The following is a 17,732-nucleotide window of genomic DNA, read 5'->3' on the forward strand; positions in this document are numbered from 1 at the left end:
TTATGTCAGTTGGCGGTTGGGTGTTTTGTGTGGGAGCTTGGGTGGTTGTGGAGAAGGTAGATTTAGAGTAGCTGAAGTAGTTGATAGGTATTCTGTTGTTTGATTACCAAGAACGTTACCTGTGAAATTAAGTTTGTACCAATGTTACCAGAAAGCAACCATTAAGATTCAAGCCAATAAATATCCATCTTTAAAGTGTCATACCAGTAATCGTCTATTTCATTTTCCAGCTAAGGTATCCAGGAACCCAGTTGGTGGGGAACTCTTTTAAACTGTCAAAACTGCCTTTTAGAGGAGGAAGGTTAGTTTGTGGCTGAGAGTGCACCAAGAAAAGGAGGGGGGCTAAAGGAGGAGACAGGTTCTGAATGATAATAAAGTTACCTCAGGAAGGAGGCTAGCTTTACAGTGAGGGAGTTTCTAGTGAAGTCAAAACCCTTATCTGAGTACACATAGGAACAGTCTTACTTATAGCCCCAAGTCTATATAGGTACCTGATCACGTTTAGGCTGGAAGAGGACTCTCTTTTATTTTTGAAAACCCACAAGTGCTAGAGGGTTTAAAGAAAGGCTAGAGGGATAAGTGGGAGGTTTGATTTACCTCAGAAATCCCTGTTAGTGCTTTTAATAATTGAGAGGTCAGAGTTATAAGACTGAAAGTGAGAGGACTTTCGTCACAACAGGGTTTAATGCTGTGATCCCTGAATATCTGACAGCCACAGCACACTCCCCCCCCCCATTAAACTTCAGTGTGTGTGCCTTGGCACACAGCTTGGGAATTGTGCACACATTTAGTAAGGCTTTCTCACGGAAGCCAGAGAAGAGCCCAAGGGTCAAACACACAACCACAGCTGCAAATCATGGCTAAATAGGAACCCTAAAAAGCCTCAGGCTCAGTCAACATTGGTGACAATGTTTCCTTAAGCAGCACTTACGTCGCTCCTTGGGAGTTTGCTTTCCTGTCACCGTTTCCTGATCTCTTGTAGCTGCCAGTATTCAGAGGGAGCCAGCAATTCTGTCTGTACAGGCTCTAGGTAAGACTGACATGAGAAGAAATACTGACTCATCTTTATGGTTTTTGTCAATCTTATTCTTATATACATATTTTAAAACAACCTGCTTTCAAGGTCATGTCGGGTGAAAAGATATAGGCAAGGACCATAAAGAAACAAATAAATTAGGGATGTGGGCAGAGCTGTCTTTCCTATTGGGCTTACTGGTGGCCTCCCCTTTCCCTGCATGCTCGCCAGATGTCAATCATATGGCTGGCGGGCTTGCAGCTTTATTCCCAAGCCTCCGCAGGAGGAAAGCGATCCCTGCAGAGGCTTGGGAAAAGGTTGACAACTCTGGGAAATGGGGGGGGGTGGTGCCGTCGGAGGGATCTTTGCACCACAGTGCTGGATATTGCTTAAGACAGCCCTGGATGTGGACCCCCCACTCCAGCCTGCCAGGCTTCTCTCATTCCAGCACTGGGATGGAAGCAGTACCCTCCCCACTTCTTAGCTGAACAGTATAGAATAGATCTAACTAAGGAGCAGAGGTGGTCATCCTGATTGCAGAGTGCTGCATGGGGAGGCTTTGACCTCCTCGTGCTGTGGCTGGGAAGAAAACTGACAGCTGTCACTTTGGCTGAAGCAATAGGCAGTTTTCATCTCCACCCTGAGTGCTTTGCAACTCCTCAGTTGATCTAGACCAATCGGCTGAGAAGCAGAGAGGATGCAATTTTCATTCACATCTTGGGGTGTGTGTGTGTGTGTGTGTGTGTGTGTGTGTGTGTGTGTGTGTTGAACTTCTCTAGGCAGCATGCTCCAGTTTGAATGAAAACAACCCACCTGTTCCTACACAGATCAGCTGAGTAGGGAGAAGATATGTGTCACAGAGGTGCGCTGCGACTACTCTAAAGTAACGACTCTCCAGACCGCTGCCTTTTCATGCTTTTATCGTGTGCAGGCTATTTACAGTGCTAGAGCTGTACAGGGTACATGTTCTCAGTCTGACCCAGAACCCTGGAGTGACGCTTCCCGCGTTTTCTTCCAACATAAGAGTCTGGGCACCCCAAATCTCCTTCCGCGCTTCCTCCTGCGTAATTCCGGAACCGGGGGGAAAAAGGGTCTCCATTCCATGTTTTCCTTCTCCCCCCTTTCCCCTGCTCTCTCTTCCTCCCTCACGTGCAGCAGAGGCTCTGGTATTCTGCCAGAGCCCTGTCCCCTACTTCCTCTTTCCCCACTGGACTCAGCCCCCTCTCCGCTGGCTTCGCTGCTGGTGGAAGAACTGCTCCTCAAGATTGGAGGGGGCTCTCTGTACTGTTTCCCCCTCACAATATGGCATGTCTATGTTTGTGTGATTACATGCATGTTTGAGGTGTGGGTGTCTGTACTCACCCACTTTGAGGTTTGCCCAACCCACTGCTGGAATACAGTTCCACCAGCATTATGTCAAAGTACACAGCTCTTAGGTTATCCCAAACCATGGTTTAGAGGTCATTGGGAATGTACTATGGAGAGCCACAGACATGTATGTGCGTCTCATCCTCTCTTCTCCTTCTTCATGCATGAGAGGAGGAAAATGGAAGTTTCCACTTTTGGTAATATTTGCATATAATGGTTTAGCACAGATGAGCCTTCGTGAGTGAAATCTCAGGCTTGTGCACTCTCCTGTCCTCTTCCCCCCACGTGACAAAGAGGAGGGCTTCTGCAGAGTGCAGTTTCGCTTTGCAGAAATCTTAGCCTACCATGATGTTGAGACCAAGGGTCATTGTTAAAAAAAAATACCCTCTGGTCAGTTTCTAAGCAAGCTAACTTTAAAACATTACCTATGAAGCTGGCTTGTTTTAAACCAGGCTCCTGGTTTGTGTGTAATGATATATAATGATATCATTATAAGCTGAAGTTCTTGGAAAGCCATTCCCCTGGCCATAGGAGAGGAGAAGATGGGAGTGGAGGAGTCACTAATGAAAACCATGGTTTAACTTTATGTGTGAACTAGAACATTTTGTAGGAACCTGGGAAACAGTGGTTTGTTCTAAGGTTGTTTTAAAATGATGAACTGCAGCTTGTTCTTTTCTTGTAAAAAAAAGGGCTTGGTCTCCTCCTCTCATGAGAAGAAGAGGAAATGGGAAGCAAGAGCCTGAGGTCCACCAAAATGGTTTCCTAATCACTAAAGTCATCATAGCTTAGGCCAGCCTTTGCAAACCTGGCACCTCCCTCCTCCCAATGTTTTGGATTACAATTCTATTCAGCATACCTGAACTCAGCAGGAATGCACAGCAGGCTGGGGAACCTGTGGCCCTGCAGATGTGGGTGGACTACTGTTCCTCTCATTCCCAGCCACTGGCCAACCTGGCTAAGGCTGATGGGAAATAAGAGTCTGAAGGTTCCACTACTGATGTACAGGGCTGTAGTATGTTTAACCATTTTTTACCAAGAGCTTCACAGAGCTCTAGAGCTGTCTCCTAGCAACTTCACTGCAGTTGTAAAAATCCAAGCTGAACTACTAATTTCGTATTCAAGAACATACCAAAAAAATGCAACGAGCAAAGGTGAAAAATGCAGGAGGTGGGTGACAGCCACGGATTAAATAATCAAGAGTGTGTTCCTATGCATGCTTAGGATCATTAGACTAAATCACAGTGCTCAGTACTGCTTACTCTTGGGAGACATGTGCACAGATTTGCAGCCTTAGAATGAGACCAGTACTTGCGAAATATATTAACACCCCACCCTTTTTTTCTACTCTGAGGCCCTTGTCAAGCAAGTGTTTGCTCCTCTCTCCCTAAACATTTCTGACAACACTAGCAGGTTAAAGATAACCAGAGGGGCCAGCTTATATTCACTTCCATCAAGAACTATCACATCAAACACAGAATCCCGCCAACGTTTCCTCTAAAGGTCAGGGACATTTACACCAATGCCCAATCAAATTTGTATGCAAATTGGACTTAAGCTAGCAAGAACACTGACACAAGAAAGATGTAGCTGCCAATTTTCATTGTAACTATGAATGTAACAGATGTTTACAATTTAATTAGCATTTTAATGATAAGGACAATTTAGTGTGTAAAATACAGACGGTTTCGAACTGTTAGTCAACCTTGGGCATGCAAATATTCATTTGCAAGATTTGCATTCCATTTTCTATGAAGTTCAGTACAGCTTACCAAACACAGTATTACAAGACAGCTTAATAAACACAACATTACAAAATTCGAACAGGCCAGACACACACTACCCCAAACTACAGAATAGCTGTAGTATTCTGTAGCAATGACTGATATATTGCTGACATTTTCCTATAAATTTAGGAATCTAAAGAGGACTGTGCACACACAAGAAGAACAGGTTTTAAGATGGCAATGTGCCCTATTTTACAGAGGATGACACTGTGTTTGAAGGGCTTTCCAGTCCAAGCACAGTTTAAAGATAAAGAACCGTAAGCAGAGAGAACGGGGAATGGCTTTGAAGTCCCCACCCCAAACTACTGACACCTGGGCAGCAGACTGAGCAGGCATACAGATGACCTGGACAACCTCCCCTGCCATGGTATTTCTATTTAAATTATAACAATTATTTCTAAATTTGCATTTGTACTTATAAACTTGCACATGCAACTGTTATGGCAACCTGTGTCCTATTTTGTCCTCGTGATACATCAAAAGCCATTCCTGAGTTCAGGAATGGTTTTTCAGAGGGTACAGGGAGCTCCAGCAATGGGTGCTTGAAAAGCCTCGGTCCAGGGAACGAAGACCACTGGAATCCTGACTGTATTTCCATCAGTCATTCCCTCCCCACCACTTTAAAGCAATTTTTAAGCTTGCAAGTTATTTTATAGAAAGAAGATTGTTTACATGCACATTTCTCACTTTCAGTCTTCTTAGGCATCAAATTACCTGGATTGAAGAAGTCTTTTAAGTTAAACACACCATGGATTTATTTTGCTGCATTAGTTTCCTTGGTGCCTATTTTCCTTCTTTGCCTATTTCAGCAATGTCTACTCTTATGCCTCCTACAAACAAAATTCAAGGCAAAAGAACCAATAGATTTTGCCAAAATGTTATCGCCCTTTGCCCAGAGCTCTGTATGCAATTCTGAAAGGCTGTAGAAGAAAAGCAGTTTGTTGCATGAGCAAAAAAACAAACAAACAAACCCATCCGCTTATCAACAGACCACTTGTGTGTCCAAGTGACCCACTCACTTAAATGGATCAGCAATTCTCTTTACTCAAAGAGCTGTACACGTGAATTGGTTGCATCCATTTAAATAAACGGAACAGTTAGCTCTGTGACCGTAAGCCCTTTGTTCACATCAAGGCTCTTAAGCTCATAAGGTTGCACTGGATTTGGCACTAGGCGTGCAATCATCAAAATGCTTGGAAGTTCTGTTCCAGTGAGTCAGACCATTTGTCAAGCTAGCTCAGTACACTGCACTGGTCAGCAATGGGTTTCAGAGTTCAACCTGGGGAAGATTGAACTTGCTGCCTGCAAAGTGTGCTCTGCCGCTGAGCTATTGATGTGGTGTGAGCCCAAATCAAGCCCAAGCAACTTCAAAGCCCAATCTGTGCCCACCTCAGACTGAAACTATTATAATTCAAGCAGGGCTGCTCACATTTCCAGGCCCCCGCCCCCGCCCCCCACTTTAAATAATTTTTCTATCATAAAGGCTCTGCTCAGATATCACAGTAAACTGTGGTTTGTCACAATGGCAGTGAGGCCAGTCAAACCACTGCTAGGGATTCTAGCATCTGCCAGCCTCATGATCCCTAGTGACAACTGCATGCAACAATAATTCATAGATTGGTGTGTGCTCTGAATTGAATGGATTCAAATTCAGCTCAATGGAGCTTTCTGCATAGGGGCATGCACAGAGATGTTACGGTCAAATACTGTATACATTTACTTGGGAATGAAATTATCCATTAAAATTATTGGGGACTTATTTCTAAGTATGAGTGAAAAGGGTTGTGGTCTTTGTGTACATGGAGCTATGTTATCCAACAGGAGGAGGAAGGGCCCAATTGGTGGTGTCACCCCAACTGTGAATCCTACTTCCCTTGGTGTCATGTACAGACCCTTTTATTTTCCCATGCTTTTTAATATTCTGCATACATGTATTGGTTTTCATGAAGAGTTTTGTCTGATTTGATTTCTTCCAATTTTAAACTCTTATTTCATATTGTGGGCAATTTACTTAAAGGTTTAATTTTGCAAGCCGCTCTGGGCATCCATTGAAAGTTGCCTCAGTAACCAAGTAGCCAAACCAACTGAACTGAAATGGAAAAGGTGTTGCAGATGGGAGAGATCTGAGCACCCATTAATTCTTCTGTACCCATGTGCTCAAAACTGGGCTATCTCGTAGACATTACATCAAACACCTGCTTGCTTTTAAAAGCTCTCACATTACAACACAGGTGACCCTAACAGATTCTGGACTTCAATGCACAAAATGCATGAAATGCCATGAAAAATGATGAAAATGTATCAGAATGATTATATTCATGTTTAAAATATGAAGGCTTGTTTCCATTAAAAATCCTTTAACTTTGGTTTTAGATCCTGAAATTACTTTCATAAGCTTCAATGCAATTAGTTTCACAAGCTTCAATTCAGGTAATTCCATTACTTCACAAGATAAAAGTGTATCCTGATCCGTCAACTAACAGCACAAGGAAAACTATGTGTGGGATTGGTTTTGACAACAGAAAGGCATCAGATTTTTCGGGTGCTGCAGGGGGAAGCAGTAAAAGTTCCCTCCCCACTTCTGCTGGCCAAAACAGCCCCCTCAGGGAAGTTCCACTGCAGGGGATGCTCCCAGCAATGGTAGCAACGTCAGGATCATTTCCAATTGCACAGCACTTTACAAAACATCATTATTGATTACAAAGTAAAAGCTAAATGCTTTATGAAGAGCATTACTTCTCACAACAAACGTTCCCACTGAAATAATGGAGAACTTTAAAAGTGCTAAATTTTGGATAAACTGAGCATTTAAAAGCCTTCTTCAAACACTAAATCACAGTCAAATTTCCACCTCTCATTCTGCAGTCTCTTGTTACAGCTGTCCTTAGCATTTATTTTTTCCCCCAAAGGAGAGGTACCTTGGAGTCAGAAGAAAACAGTACCCATAAAGTCTCAGAAATTCTTTCTGTTTTCTATATTTTCCCAGAATCATTGCCCAGGTTGTTTCTGTTAATAGTGCAATTCTAGCCCTGTCTACCAAGAATAGCTCCTATTGAAATTTGTAGTGACCAGCAGGGTGCGAGTGCTCTCCCAGCTTCTGCTTACTGGTGTGTGTGGGGGGGTGACGACATGGCAGCTGGGTGCTCTACAGGTGTGGGCACAGTGGCAGACCCAATCAGACAATCATCTGCATCCACAAAGTGCTGCCTTGGCCCTCCTCCTCTCTCTCCTGGTAAGCGGGAGCGAAGCACTGTGTTCCAAAGCCTGGAAGTACTATTCCCCTTGTTGCCTCCCTACTGCTCCAAAGTAAATGTGGTTAGGATTGCAGCCTTATTTTCCTTATGAGCAACACCTTGGATTTTGGGAAAATTCAGTTACAAGAACTTGGGAGAGAGGTGTGTGTGAAAAAAGTGATAACCCCCCTTCTCTCTCTCTCTCTCTCTCTCTCTTTTTTAAAAAATCTGCCATTTCAGAAGGAAATATCAGGTTTCTTTCTAGACAGGCACTCAAGCAATGTACCCCCATGGAGGTCTAGGTTTGGTTGCACTTCTTTAAGGTTATGGGCTCACCATAAACTTTCATATTAATTTACTCACATTATTCTCTCCCTTTAAACTTCTCAAGTACCAGCCCTGGAGAGTAAGCAGGAAATTAATGTTTTTGTTTTCCATTAAAAGATTAAAAAACCACCAAAAAAAACCCCAAGAAAAACCTTAATAACATTGTTATGTCAAAATTCAACATAAAAACCCCTCCCCCCCGTTAAAGATTTACAGCACCGGGTAGACTTTACTAATTCACTATCGAAATCTTGTGAGCCCTGTAAAAACATGCTTATACTATCACTCAGGTTATTATTTTAAGGATGAGTATATAGGTATCGCTGCCCCAAAGGAAGCATTTTTCTTTTAAGCCAAATAAAGTTCATTTTTATTTTCACTGTTGTCTTTCCATAGAGAATACTACTGAAAGAGTTTAAATCCTGAACTGAATCAATCAACAGCTGAAGGGTCACAGGTTTAGGAGAGCTGACGAAGTACTCTTTACCACAATAATAATTGACTAATGACATCACTCTAGGTTATGCCTACCCCGCTGTGATTAGCACAGGTAGAGACAAACTACTTCTGGCTTGGCAGGTACCGTATAGCGGCATCCTCTGCTTGGTACAAGCCGTAACTGTTAGGAAATCCAGTGTAGAATTTGCTGCTACAAGATGTGGAGATGGCCACTGAGTTTAGAAAGAGTTAATTCATGTAAGGTTGATAGTATTTGTCATAGCTAAATGAAGCTTCTGGGGTTAGTGGCAATGTACATATTGGGTACCAGTTGCTGGTGGTAGGAGCAGGGGAAGGGGGACAAACAACAGAGGAGGCAGTTACCTTATCTTTCTGCTAAACATGTAAGCTTTATGGAAGCATTTGACTGGCTCATGGTGGAAGCAGGATGCTAAACTTGACCTAATCTAGTGATGTTTAAACTAGGATGTTAAACTTGGCCTCATCTAGTGAGAATCCAGCATGACCTTCCTTAAAATTTTAAAAGAAAATGAAGGCCATTTTCTCACTTTGACCTCTTTGTTCCTATTTTACCCATTCCCAAACTCCCTCAACTTGACACCCAGTTCCCCTCAGTGTTACTACATGACTGCATGAAGAATTCAGCCAACAAAACCAAGCAACTTGCTTAAAAAGTCTTCACACATTTAATGTAGGCGCCCCTCGCTTCACAATGTACCACATTACCAAATCCAAGGAAAATAGGTTTAATTAATCTGTAGCTGAGATTATTAAGAGATGTCAATTATTATTTTTTGACACTGTGGCAAAAGTTTTCACAAAAAATCTGTCAATATTTTAAAGTGCCACAAAGCTTTTTTCCTTTTGTTGTTTCTTATGTTGCAACATCCCACCCAGAATTTTTCGTTTTATCGTTCCTTGTAAATGACAGCATTTCCATCAGAACACCAGTCTGAAAAAGACGATTCCATGCCTTTTCATAGACAAGAGGAAACATGACACTTATTATGGTATATTACCTCAGAGTTCTGGATCACAACCACTGTTTTACTCATGAAGAGAGGTTTTGTTGTTATTTTTTGCCATTCCTCCGTGGGTCTATTTTGAAGTACCAGTACATATAATCAGAAATCCAGAAACACACACCTCTCAATGATTTCTCAAGTTTTTTTCAAACACTCTGTTCATCTTTCACTGATGTTACATATGTATGCATAAGAAGCTGACAAGGAAATCCTTGGCCAACCTGAAGACATATAAAGGCTAGCATTTCAAATGCACCAAGAACTGTTATTTCATTGAATGTGGCTGCCAGTCACTTATTATTGTTTTGTGCAAGCAGATGCTCAAGGTATATTTCACATTTATTTCCTTACACGTATATGGCTTTCATTTTGACATGGGCTGTTTTGACATCTGACACTGTTGCACTTACTTCCTTTTCAATATTTATAATCACAAGTAAAAGAAGCTCTTTCTGGCTCCAGCACGCTAATAATATAAACATGTGCTTATTAGAATTGGCTCTTTGTCAAAGCTTAAGCAATTACATAAATTAAGAATCAGTCCTCACTATTGTTAGAAGATATATGATGGCTGCTGTACAAGTATAATTTACTCCTATAATGAAGTAGCGCAGACACATTTGTTTCTTTGAAAATCTGATTGTTTGCAGACTTCTAAAGCAAACAAGCCAATTTATTCAACTAGGCAGGAAGCCCACACAGAACGCTCCCTGAAAATGCACAGTAAGGCCACACATATATCTGAAGTCATTAGCACCACTATTAACACCATTAACCTTGCAAGCAGAAAGTTCCAGGGGCAGTAGCAAGCACCTCCAGTTAAAGGATCTAGGCAGCAGGTCTGGAAAAGGCTTCTGTCTAAAGTTGGGGAAAGCCAGCTGCTATCAGTTACCTAGCCATGAACCAATGGTCTAACTAAGGCAGCTTTGCATGTTCAGATCGCCCCCGCCCCACTCCCCAGTTCATATACAGTGGTACCTCGGTTTATGAACACAATTGGTTCCGGAAGTCTGTTCATAAACTGAAGCAAACTTTCCCATTGAAAGTAATGCAAAGTGGATCAATCCATTCCAGACGGGTCTGTGGAGTACTCAACCTGAAGCGTACTTAACCCGAAGCATGGGTGTAATTGGTTCCGGAAGTCTGTTCACAAACTGAAGCGTTCATAAACTGAAGCGAACTTTCCCACTGAAAGTAATGGAAAGTGAATTAATCCGTTCCACGTGGGTCCGCGGCGTTCGTAAACCAAAAATTCGTAAACCGAGGTGTTCATAAACCGAGGTTCCACTGTACAGAGTTCTCCCCAGTCCACATACAGAGTTCTGTATATCAAGATATACAGAACAGGCACCATTCAGAGCTGCTACATGTTTTAGAAAGACAACCACAATTTGCCAGCGCACCAGGAAGAAGAGTCAAGACATTCAAATATGGAATAATAGGTTATATCTATTAAATATAACAACTTGAGGCTCTGTAGAACAAATTAACTAGTCAGATTCAACCAATGTAACCAAAGCAACTTAAGTCCAGGCAGGTGTTCATTAACAGATGGGGGTAATTTTTACCCCTGCCGCCTGGGCAAGTTAGCAGCCGCACACTTTGTGCATGCAGCAAGGTTTCCTAAGATTCCTCCCTCCCCACTGCGTGGACCTTGGGTATAAGAGCCCAACAGGCCCATTGTAACCCCATTGGCCAACATTCGCCCCAATGTGTCCGTCAGGTCAAAGGACACCTCCAGGACCCAAAGGACATACCTGACAATATTGACTCATGGATACCCACAACCCAACCCTGCCTCAGTTAAGTGTTCCATTCTTCCTAAAATCCTCTCACTTGCCCGGATTATGCACCCATTAGCCAAAGAGAAGGAACAGCACTGCAACAAACATCAGCCAGCAGTATGGAGTAGGCAAAAAGAGAAGACCCAGAGCCAGTTAGGGTTCCCCCCCCTGCCAAAAAAAATCCAACTCAGCCCATGGAAAACAAATGAGTAGCCTGTAGGTCCACACTGCAAAAGTGAGTGCCGAATAAAGAAGGAAGGGTGCTGGGCAGAGTAAGCTTAAATAGCCTGTCACCACCTTTCCCCATTGGGTGAAATCCCCTTCAGGCCACAACATTCTCCCCTAGGGAGATACCACCTCTCCTCTTCTTCCATGGGAGGAGGGGTGCAGCACATTCATCCCCTCCAGAATGGTGGGAACAATATTAGCATATGCAGTAGATGTAGGCTTATCTGGAGCAACTGGTGCACTTCCATTCTCCACAGCATTCTGGGTTGCCAAACCCAGCTTGACACCTGCTTACAGATGGCCCCTTCTCCTTTTCTATTTTTTTTTAATTAAGGGTTAAGGTGTGTTCCTTTAACATCAGTCTGACACACACAAAAATTGGTAAGGAAAGCTTACCATTTTTTGCATGCCGGTAAAAAATGGATGTGAGAAGGTTTGCCAGCACAGATTCCATTATGTCTGCCTGTTGCTGAAAGGCAAACGAGCAGGCACTGTAAAATGTTGGCAATCTAAAGGTTAACTCCATCCTCCTTGCCTAAATCAACATGCGTTAAAAACTGATATGTGAAATATGAAAGTAAAATTTCCAGTACTTAATGCACTTCTTCAGTAGCCAGAGGAGTGCTCCCTCTCTAGGTATCTAGCTTTTGAACCAGATTAAGCATATGGCGCCATATGAATGAATGCATGTTTAATTGTTACTCTGGCAAATGAATAATCAAGGCACCATCAATAACCCCTCCTCTCCCTACAACCCAGCATGACAAAAAAGTGCATATGCTTACCTCACCTTATCTTACTAGCCTCCAAAACAAAGAACTCCCATGCTGAGAGCCAATCCAGGGTTTTCAAGTGCTTCTCAAATTTAGAAGAGGCTCTACAAACAAAGGAGGGCACTACATATTTTTAACAAGCTGCTAAGCGGTGGTAGAGTGGCAGATGACAGCAACCTGAGCAGAACTAAATTATATTGTGTTAATATAATTTAATAGCTTTCCTTTCAACTGAATGGAAGAACTTTGGAGACAAGAATCAAGAAATACTTTGGTTAGACTGTTCAGATTCTACCTTCCTCTCCTACAGCTATTGTCACTTCTGTAGCACAGTCGACTCCCATGCTATTGCATCAGGTATTATTTACCTACCTGTATCTGTTTGCCGACAGGTATTCTGAAAACTACAGCTGTATCCCAGTCCCTCCCCATGACTCCAGTTCTTTCCTTTGACACATCATTGCAATGTTCCAAAATGGCAAAAAAGTGCTATAATCTGTGTGCTAAAGAGACCCTTTAATGCTTACCTTGGTTATAAGATTATAGCCCATGACAGCATTTAGGCACTAGATGTGAAAGTACATATCTAGACATAAATAATTCCTTCATTTCACCACGGTGCTTTTGTGATGTTTGGTGCTAAGAGACAGCAGGCAAGCGATAAGCCTGAACAAATCCTGCTCCCTGACACCGCTGCTTAGCTCTAATTACAGTTGAGGAGAAGGTTTGCAACTTGATTCCAGAAAGAGGACAGCCTACTTGATGACATCACCAGACCAAATATAACTTAAAAGCTGGACACTGTAAAATTTCTTTATGTCTTGTTTCTTCACACAGGTGCAAGCTGCTGGAAATTCCCCTTCACATTTTTTTTTAAAAAATAAAAATAACTTAACAACTTCTAGAACAATCCATTGAAATCGCAGCTCTGAAAAGACGGTGTAATTTCACTGCATTGTTCTACAGAGTTGTTGGTAAAGCCATAACTATACAAGCAGCAGCAGCAAATCAAGGCAATGGCATTTGGCAACTCATGTTCCTGCAATAATATTTTTGATTTTCTTGTGGGGAGTGTGTGTGTGTGGTTGAACTTGCTCTAGTGGCCCTGGTATGTGGGATCTGCTAGGCAGCAACCAAGGGAGGGCCTTTGTTGGCTGTGACATCTTTTCTTTGAAATAACCTCCCTTCTAAATTAAGACAGGTGCTGACAACGATGGAATATTAACATCTGTTAAAATGTTTTCTCTTTGTCCTTTGCGACATTGTCATGCTAGTTGACAGTAACATGCTCGTTTTGGACTACTGTTGGCTTGCTATTTTATTCTGCAAGTAAGACTTAATGCTATTTTAATGTACCTTGTGATGTTTACATGAAAGGTAGCATAGATCAGTTAAATAAATAAGAATATGTACGGTAGATACGGAATAGGGGAAAGAGTTTTCAATAATCCTGCAACAGTGCACCTAAGTTTACTTCATTCCTGCAGGGGGCACATGCTCAAGAAGCATTAAGCATAGTTGTAAACTTGTAAAGAGCTCATTAGAGTCTTGCTGCCTATAAATTTACCAGAGAGATCAGGTGCTAAGTAGGATGAAGATTAATGGGCAATATAACCAGACAAGAAACCCAAACGACCCCTTTGTTTTTGTTTTCGTAAAGTACTCATGACTGAAAGGTCTGGGAGTCTTTTACAACTGCATTATGCTGAGAAACATACTCAGGGAGATGTCTTAGGGGGCTTCAGGGAGAGCTGAAATGACTTCGTTGCATGTTTGTTTTTGTCTTATAAACAGTTATCTGTTTTTAGCTGATGCAACTATATTTGCATCGATGAATGAGAGCTTCTTTTTGATCTGCTGGATGCGGCTTTCCTCCTACTTTTTCTGCCCTCACTGAACCTCAGTCTCACTTGCACTCCCTGCCATTCCGAATGGCTGTGTGTACGTTTGCCATATTGCCATAATGATATATCTCATGCGATGACATAGCAAACGCTTGTAAACAAAACCACATGAATTGCCACAAACAAGCAGTGGAAGTTACAGTCGGCAAAGACAAAGGAGGAGAAAAGATTATTCTGGGTGAGTGAGGTCCCTTAACAAGGAGTATTAGAAATTATGCAGAGTTAGCAGGTAAAATAAGAGAACAAGAGCGGGATTTTTTTTTTGCGCCATAAGGCACACCTGGTTTTTTGGAGGAGGAAAACAAGGGAAAAAATACTGGTATTCTTTGTGGGTGCCTGTGGGTGACTGGTGGAGGCAAACTGGTGGAGGAAACTGGTGGAGGCAAGCAGCTGCTCATGATCTGATGCACCCATGAAGCACAACACATGGGAGCCACTGCAGAAACAGTGCACGCACACTACCCCTCTTTTCTGGGGGGGAAGGGAGATGAGCCCCCACCCCTTACACACCCGACTGAGGGCAGGAAGCGCCCTGAGGCGAAAGTGTGCAGGAGTGAGGAGGTGCCATCTGTCTGCCGGCTCGCCCTCCTGCGTGCCTAACCTGTGGAGAGCAGCGAGGTGGTGGCGACAGCAGGTAGGAGGAGGACGGCGAGGGCTTCGTGAGGCCCCCACAGGGTGGCGAGGTGGCAGGAGGTGAAGGCGAGCTGAGGGGTAGTGTGGAGGAGGGTGAGGAGGGGCTGAGGCCGGGCTGGTAGCAGTGCTGCTGCTGCTGGTGCTGCTGCTGTTGCTGCCGCCGCCTCTCCCACCGCTGCCCGCTTCTCGCAAGGGCAGGCACAGGCTCCTATGCCTGCTCTTGCAAGTGGCGGTGGAGGGACAAGCGGTGAGAAAGGAGCCCTTTCTTGCCGCTTGTTCCTCCACCGCCACTGCCACCAACTCGCTGGGTGGCAGGTGGAGGGAAAGTGTCAAACCGGCTCTCTCCCTGCTTCCTTTTCAGCGAGCAGGGAAGGAGGGGCAGGCAGAAATTTGACTGTTCCCTTTTAAAAGGAAATGATACCCTGAAAGTAAAACAGCCCTCACCTGGTGCCCTCCAGAGGTTTTGGGGTAGTGCTGATGGCTGCAGTAGGGTAAAACATCTGGAGGGCACCAGGTTAGCAGAAGCTGAAGGAAAATGTGCTTGTAGTAATTACAGCTACCTTGGTTTTCATTCTGCAACTAGCCCATTAAAATACGCTTAGCCAATAGTTGTCTGTTGATGAATTGTGACAAATAAACATTCCATGTGAAATATTGATAACATCGTATCACAAAGCTAATGGGGCTGACGATATCCAGTGGATCAATATGCCTTTCGTTTACTAGGAAGATAGCCAACAAAATAAATGTTAACAGTTTTTATTTATGAACATTTTAAAGCCTAGATTATGGGCACTTTAAATTTATGTAATACTGCTGCAGTGGATTTTAATTTTAAAAGCTTTTAGCTGCTGTAACACCCCCTCATTTCATTGTCCAAGCGGGGACTCTTTATTGTTGGACTTATTAAAGAGTCAATAGCACAAAGCAATATTTAACGACACCTTTATGATTTGAATCCCCGTGTAGACAACAAAGCGGCAACGCAGAGTGGGAAATATCATTGGAGTGCCACTAAACATTTTAAATTAAAAGGGGAGCTTATTTAGTCCAAGTTCAAAGTCATAATTTGCCACTGATTAATAATGGAAGTATCTCCCAGTAATGGAATACTGATAGGCAAAAATATTTCAGCAGTGCATTCATTTTGACCATGAATAGCTTTTTAATATCCATTTCTGAGAATGATACGAATAGAAATTTGAGGAACATTGACAAAAGGGTTGTAATCCTAGCCCAGTTATACGGTGGCAAGTTCTGTCCATTCTAAAGCGGGGTTATATGCACAAACATTTCCATGCAGATTGGAGCCACAGTTTAGATTGATTTTTATTTTTATCACCACTGTGTGGTAGAGTCGGGACAAGTTTACCATTTCTGGAGTTTTATTTATTTTTTAATATCAGCACATGGTTTTTGAATATGAGCTTCATGAAATGCTATTAGACTGCATCAAACACTGTCACACAAAAAATGTGGAGCACTGTATACTTGCTCAGGGATATGGTCCAGTGTTACAAACTGAGATTATGAAAGGATGAAATGGCTTGGCTCTTAGAAAGTGTCAGCATAAATATGCAGGTAAACCTATAAATAGGTATCTACAGACTAAGGGCTACTTCAGACATCACTGTGGGGGGGGGAGTGTTGGGAGCAGGTCAGAAATAACTCACAAGGTGTCAGTGAAGTTAATTCTTTATTCACAGACACAAAACAACTCAGGTCTAGTGAGCAAAGCAACTCTTCCCAGTACATCTTGCCTCAGTGAGGCACCACTCTCTAAGTCTCCTCCATCGAAGCCATGGGTAGGCAAACTAAGGCCTGGGGGCCGGATACGGCCCAACTGCCTTCTAAATCCGGCCCGCAGATGGTCCGGGAATCAGCATGTTTTCACATGAGTAGAATGTGTCCTTTTATTTAAAATGCATCTCTGGGTTATTTGTGGGGTATAGGAATTTGCTCATATTTTTTTCCTCCAAAATATAGTCCGGTCCCCCACAAGGTCTGAGGGACAGTGGACCAGCCCCTGCTGAAAAAGTTTACTGACCCCTGATCCAAGCAAACTGAGACTGTGATGCCTTTGGCTGGCTTTGCTCTGCCCTCTTCATACCTTTTTTGGTTCTGTGAAACCAGGGGTAGAGGGGATGGGAGCTTGTTCTTCAGTAGCCTGCCTCTTGGCTCCCCTCCTCTCCAGCTCCTGCTTCTGCCTCTGATTCTGGACTTCTCTTTGCCAGACTCTTCCTGCTCACTAAATCCTGTTACTGTATCTCTTTAGTTTCTGACACCTCCTCCTCTCAGTCTGCTCCCTAATCTCCCCCTGACCACTCACCATTAATCCCCTGGTTCTGAGCCTTCTTCCCTTATGCATTCCCCAGCTGGTGCCTCCCACCCCGCCCCTGCATCCAGCCAATCCATGACAATCACTCTTTTACCGTATTTAACTTCTAGACTTTGGCATAGAAAAATCACACGTCTTAGATATGTGTAGATAGTCACAACCAATTTCCCACTTTAATTGGTCTTGGCTGACATGGAATAGATGTGCTTGCAATCATTGCACAATATAATCAATATGTGGATTTAACTTTTTTTCTTGCACAAATACACTTCTCACATAGACAATGCCCAACTACTCTTGAAGTAGTCCTCGGTATCCATTTCTCAAGACTGTGAGCAAAATTCAGTTTACTTGGATTTAGCTAGCCTAAATACCAAATATCAAATACCAAATATCAAATACCCGGCACTACACAAATGTCACTATGTACATGTCACAGACTTGGCAAACACAAACTGCTTCCTCATACAGTTTTAGTGTTGCCATATGTCAAAAAGTGAAAATACAGACACAAAAGTTGTTGAGCTTTTCTTTTCCTTCCTTTCTTTTTGGCCAAAGTTGTTGAACTTTTTTGGTTTTGCATGGGCTGCCATTCATCCAGATTTTCCCGGACATGTCAGCTATTTCTGCCCAGACGCTGTTAATGAGAGCCAGTGAGAGGAAATTCCAGGTGTATGGCAACCCTATACAGTATTATTGTGTTATTACAGTGGTGCCTCGCAAGACGAATTTAATTTGTTCCACGAGTCCATTCATTTTGCGAAAAATTCGTCTTGCGAATTGCGGTTTCCCATAGGAATGCATTGAAATTTCTTTTTTTGCCCATAGGAACGCATTAATTAAATTTCAATGCATTCCTAT

The 17,732-nt window shown here is 42.9% G+C and overlaps 1 protein-coding gene across 10 annotated transcripts in view; it reads right to left on the minus strand.

Annotated features, from left to right (window-relative positions):
* The window catches only part of ZNF385B (zinc finger protein 385B), a 194,842-nt gene that overhangs the window by 80,948 nt on the left and 96,162 nt on the right, over positions 1-17,732 (minus strand). The window contains exon 1 of one of the 10 annotated variants that reach the window (XM_060280559.2): positions 12,524-12,701. The exons of 8 other annotated variants lie outside the window; for them this stretch is intronic. The gene's annotated coding sequence lies outside the window, so the exon portion shown is untranslated. Of the gene's footprint in view, positions 1-931; positions 1,473-12,523; positions 12,702-17,732 lie in introns of those variants that run through there. One more of the 10 variants, XM_060280571.2, reaches the window with a different exon arrangement.

The sequence above is a fragment of the Zootoca vivipara genome, chromosome 1 (assembly GCF_965207765.1).
Source record: "Zootoca vivipara chromosome 1, rZooViv2.hap1.1, whole genome shotgun sequence".
Lineage (NCBI taxonomy): Eukaryota > Metazoa > Chordata > Lepidosauria > Squamata > Lacertidae > Zootoca > Zootoca vivipara.